Genomic DNA, 6,090 nt, shown 5'->3' on the forward strand with positions numbered 1-6,090 from the left:
CCTAGAGTATAATCAACACCTGTTTTCAAGGTTAAAATAGACAGGGAGGGACTTCCCTGGTGGTCCAGTGGGTAAGACTCTGTGCTCCCAATGCAGGGGGCCTGGGTTCGTTCCCTGATTGGGGAACTAGATCCCCCATTCATGCCACAACTAAGAAGCCCACATGCCGCAACGAAGATCCCGAGTGCCGCAACTAAGACCCAGTGCAGCCAAAATAAATAAATAAATAAATATTTTTAAAAAATTCTAGATAAGGAGAAGTGAGATTAACATAAAACTGAAGAGTATGAAAAATAAGTATGTGCTAAAGAGAGCAAGCAAAGTAATATTGCAAAGCAGTTCTTGAGCAAATTAATAAATGTATTCTACAAACAATAGATGCCAGAGACAATTTATAACAATTAAGGAAGTGTTTATAGTGTTTACTTAAACCTTCCGGAGGACGAGGAGAGGACATTGAAAGAGGTAGAAGGGCAGGAGCAAAAATGTGGAAACAAGAAAGACAAAATGTAGTCCTAATTATTGTCTGGATAACTAGTCACCCTTGCTAATGGTTTAGGTTTCAAATGAGCAACACAAATCTAACAATAGCAATGTCAGGTTTATGAAGGGTCTCATGATTATCCATGGCCTTTTCACTATGAGGAGCCTGTGAGGATCTGTTGGGGAGTTTATTGTATCAAAGGAGGGAAAGATATTGAGGTCAGTTGTAAAAATGGAATGTATGAAAACAATGAATTCAGGGAAATGTATTCAGGTCACCAAGATTTTGTGAAGAAACAAATAGCACAAGGAGGAGAAGAGTGTGATTTATTTACATTCTTGAAATCATGTCAGTCATTTGAGCAAAGAACACAGGTGGAATGTGACCCAGTGGGGCAGGGAATCCCACAGAGCCTGAACACATACTCACTTGGGGTTGCCTTGGTGAGGACCTGCCTTCTCCCAACTGCTAATGAGAACAACACAAACCCAAATGAAGTAAATAGTAATTAGAGGTGGAGCTAGCAGTGGCCTCTAGGTCCACCCTGGGATTTAGGTTACAAAGGATGAAGTCGAGAGGGAAACACTCTTAAGTTATTTATAAAGGGGTTAAATTGAACCTATTTGTGTGAGAGCTTCTGGGCACAAGTGATATTTCTTTCCCTGGCCTTGGTCATTGTCAGTCTATAATAAATCAAGTAACGACATATCCACATGGTCTTGACTATTTTCCAACTGGCATTGCTACATGGAAGGGACCGTAAGCTGAAAAATGACGGGCTTACTCTTCTCTCCTGAGAAGGCTGGCTTAGGATATGTGATATTATGATTTATAATAAGAAATGTGCATTTGGTCTTCTTTTCCCTTTCCTGGCACAGAGCTCCTAAAAGGCTTGGAATTTCTTAAGTGTGGAGAGCCATAGGGTGTCTTTGTTTATGCTAATGAGGTGAATTTCAGAAAGCCCTTAGGTCACTTAAGAATGGGGGCTCCTTGCCTGTAAGAGGGTCAGAACTTTCATTTCCCCCCACCTCCACCCTCCACCCACCACTCCCGACCTTGTGGGAGGGGAAAGGGGATGGAAATTTAGTTTAATTGCCTATGGCCATGATTTAATCTACCATGCATATGTAATGAAGCCTGCATTAAAAAAGAAAAGAAAAAAAAAAAAAGGAAGGAAGGAGGTTCGGAGGGAGAGCTTCTAGGTTGGTGAACAAGTAGAGATTTGGGGAGAATGGCATGCTCAGAGAACATGGACGCCTCGTGCCCCTCCCCACACACTTGCCCTATGAATCTCTTCATCTGGCTGTCGATTTGCATTTAAAATCATTTGTAATAAATCAGTAATCCAGTGAGTAAACTGTTTTCCTGAGTTCTGTGAGCCACTCTAGCAAATTAATCAAACCCAAGGATTGGGTTGTGGGATGCTCTAATTTACAGCCAGTTGGTCAGAAGCATGGGCGACAGCCTGGACTATTATTGGTATCTTCAGTGGAGGTTAGTCCTGGGGACTGAGCCTTTAACCTGTGCAATCTGACGCTGTCTCCAAGTACACAGTACCAGAATTGAGTTGAATTATAGGACACCCAGCTTGGTGGCGTGGGGGAAGAACTTACATGTTGGAACTGGGTGAAGAATTGTAGGCTCACAGTAACTGGAGCAACATGTGCCCCTTGCTCTCACTCAAGAAGATATAGCCTGCCCACAGAGGGTCCTAGGAAGAGCACAAAAGTCAATAGTAATGGCTATTATTTCATTTGAGCTTCACAACCCCAAGAGAAGAATAGGCTTTATTATTCCTATTCTACAGATGAGAAAATTGAGCTCCAGAAAGATTAAACAATTTTAATAGTGATATCGCCTGTAGAAACTAAAGCACACAGGTGCTCTGCCTATAAGAATCAACGCTGGGGCTTCCCTGGTGGTGCAGTGGTTGAGAATCTGCCTGCCAATGCAGGGGACACGGGTTCGAGCCCTGGTCTGGGAAGATCCCACATGCCGCGGAGCAACTAGGCCCGTGAGCCACAACTACTGAGCCTGCGCGTCTGGAGCCTGTGCTCCGCAACAAGAGAGGCCGCGATAGCGAGAGGCCCGCGCACCGCGATGAAGAATGGCCCCCGCTTGCCGCCAGTAGAGAAAGCCCTCGCGCAGAAACGAAGACCCAACACAGCCAAAAATAAAAAAAAAAATAAAAAAAAAAATTATTAGGATTTTCTAGTTATCTTTAAAAAAAAAAAAAAGAATCAACGCTGTGAGCTTTCTATGAGTTAATATTTTTCTGTCTAGTCCATGAATAGTTTCCACGATATGCTTGCTGACTCTGTTTCTGTATTTAGTATGTTTAGAACTTGAACAATGAAGCCCAGACCATCTCTCAGGAAGCTCAATATACTTTTTGCTCCCTCTAGTCAATGTTTCATTTTGCTTTGTTTAATAAATAATTCATTTCTCATTTCTAACTTAATAAAACATAACTCTTCTTCCCAAACAATGGGAAGCCTGAATCAATCATTTTTATGGGCAGAGATTCTGTAAAGGGATACAGAGTATGAAATTGCTATGTGGGGAATTTTATAACATTCTGGGAATCTGAAAAAACAAAAACAAAAGCCAGTGCAAGGTGTATTGCCATAAATCATATAGTCTACTAATAATTTAAATGGAAGATTTTCATTGGAGTCTTATCTCTACAGCTTCTAATCATAAGTTGTTGGGTGGGACACTGGACCTTAGTTTCATCTTCAATAAAATGAGGATAATAATACTTATCCTGGGGCTTCCCTGGTGGCGCAGTGGTTAAGAATCCGCCTGCCAATGCAGGGGACATGGGTTTGAGCCCTGGTCCGGGAAGATCCCACATGCCGTGGGGCAACTAAGCACGTGCACCACAACTGATCCTGCACTCTAGAGCCTGCATGCCACAACTACTGAAGCCCACGTGCCTAGAGCCTGTGCTCCACAAGAGAAGCCACCACAATGAGAAGCCTGCGCACCACAACGAAGAGTAGCCCCAGCTTGTCACAACTAGAGAAAGCCTGCGTGCAGCAATGAAGACACCACACAGCCAAAAATAAAAATAAATAAAATTTAAAAAATAATAATATTTATCCTTTGGGATATTGATAAAATTATGCCAAATGTGACATCACAATCTCCACTGAGTTACCATTATCATAACCAGAGTCCCAGAGAAGAAAGGGAGAAAGTGGCAGCGTACTTATTTTAAGAAATAATGGCTGAGAAATTCCCAAATCTGGGGAGAAATTTGGACATCCAAGTTCATGAAGCACAAAGTTCCCCTCTAAAATTTCAACCCAAAAGATCTTTTCCAAGACATATTATGATAAAACTGTCCAAAATCAAAGACAAAGAGAGAATTTCAAAAGCAGCAAGAGAAAAAAAATCATCATGTACGAGAGAAACATTGTAAGTCTATCAGCAGATTTCTCAGCAGGCAACTTACAGGCCAGGAAACAGTAGGGTGATATATTCAAAATGCTAAAAGAAAAAAACTGCTAACCAAGAACACTTTCCCTGGCAAAGTTGTCCTTCAGAAATGGAGAAGTGGTAAAGACTTTCCCAAACAAACAAAAGCTGAGGAAGTTCATCACTACTAGACCTGCCTTCAAGAAATGCTGAAAGGAACTTTTCAAGCTGAAATAAAGGGATGCTAATTTGTAACATGAAAACATATGAACATATAAAACACACGTATAAAGATAAGTATATAGTCAAATCCAGAAAACTCTAATACTGTATTATGGTTGTGTGCTATGGACTTAACTCTAGTATAAAGCCTAAAGGACAAAAGTATTAAGTGTAGCTACAAAATTTGTCAATGAATACACAATACAAAAAGAGGTAAATTGTGACATCCAAAACAAAATGTGTGTGTGGAAGGAGTGGTAAATAAAAGGGTAGAATTTTTGTATGCAATTGAAGTTAAGGTGTTATTAGAGTAAAAGAGGCTGTTAAATCTATAAGATGCTTTTTATAAGTCTTATTGTGACCACAAAGCAAAAACCTACATACAGTAGATACACAAAAGATAAAGAGAAGGGAATCAAAAAATACCACTGTGGAAAATCATCAGTTCACAAAGGAAGACATCAAAGGAAGAAAGGAACAAGAAAACTACAAAAGAGCCAGAAAACAATTCAGAAAAATCACATTATAAGTCCTTACCTATTAATTATTTTAAATGTAAAAGGATTAAATTCTCCAATCAGAAGGCATAGAGTGGCTGAATGGATTAAAAAACCAATGCCCAAATATATGCTGCTTACAAGAGACTCTCTTCAGCTTTAAGGACACACATAAGTTCAAGGTGGAGGGATTGAAAGATATTTTCCAAGCAAATGGAAATCAAAAGGGAACAGAGGTAGCTATACTCATATCAAACAAAATAGACTCAAAAACAGTAACAAGAAACAAAGAAGGTTGTTATATGATGATAAAAGGGTCATTTCATCAAGAGGATACAACAATTGTAAGTAGGCTGGGTTGGCCAAAAAGTTCGTTCAGGTTTTTCGTAAGATGTTACAGAAAAACCCGAATGAACTTTTTGGCCAACCCAATATATGCACCCAACATCAGAGGACCTAAATATATTACACAAATAGTAACAGATCTGAAGGGAGAAATAGACAACAACCCATAATATTAGAGGACTTCAATAGCCCACTTTCAACAATGGATAGATTATTCAGACAGAAAATCAGTAAGGAAACATTGGACTTGAACTGTGCTTTAGACCATATGAACCTAACAGACATACACAGAACATTTCATCCAATAGCAGCAGAATACACATTCATCTCAAGTACACATGGGACATTCTCCAGGGCAGATCATGTCACAAAACAAGTCTTAGAAAATTTAAGAAGAGTGAAATCATACCAAGGATCTCTTCTGATCAAAATGGTGTAACACTAGAAATAATAACAGGAGAGCAACTGAAAAATTCACAAATATGTGGAAATTATACAACACACTCCTAAACAAACAAAGGTCAAAGAAGAAATCAAAGAGAAATAAAAAATATCTTGAAACAAATGAAAATGGAAACACAACATACCCAAACTTATGGGATGCAGTAAATGTAGCTCTAAGAGAGAAGTCTATGAATAATCACCTGGAAAATAATGAAATCTGACCCCTATCTTACACCACTCACTCCAGCTGCAAATGGATTAAAGACTTAAATTTAAAACCTGAAACTGTAAAACTATTAGAAGAAAACATATGGGAAAAACTTCTTGACATTGGTTTTGCAATGATATTTTAGATATGACACCAAAAGCACAAGCAATAAAAATAGAAGTAAACAAGTGTGACTACATCAAACTAACAGCTGCTTTACAGCAAAAGAAAGAACCAACAACATAAAAAGGCAATCTAAGGAATATTTGCAAATTATCTATCTGATAAGGGGCTGATATTCAAAATATGTAAGGAACTCATACAACTCGATAGCAAAAAACATAAATAAATAAGTTAAATAATACAATTAATCCAGTTTAGAGGACCTGAATAGACATGTTTCATACAGACAGACTCTAGACTGGTGGTTGCCAGGGGCTGGGGAATGGGGAAAATGGGGAGATGTT

The 6,090-nt window shown here is 39.1% G+C and overlaps 1 pseudogene across 1 annotated transcript in view; it reads left to right on the forward strand.

Moving 5' to 3' along the window:
• The window catches only part of LOC309645004 (elongin-B pseudogene), a 32,560-nt pseudogene extending 26,891 nt beyond the window's left edge, over positions 1-5,669 (forward strand). The window contains exon 1 of the transcript in view: positions 1-5,669. This exon is cut by the window's left edge and continues 26,891 nt beyond it. The product of the transcript in view is annotated as an elongin-B pseudogene (transcript).
• Positions 5,670-6,090: the final 421 nt, after the last annotated feature.

Source organism: Balaenoptera physalus (assembly GCF_965194825.1).
Source record: "Balaenoptera physalus genome assembly, chromosome: 16".
Classification (NCBI taxonomy): domain Eukaryota; kingdom Metazoa; phylum Chordata; class Mammalia; order Artiodactyla; family Balaenopteridae; genus Balaenoptera; species Balaenoptera physalus.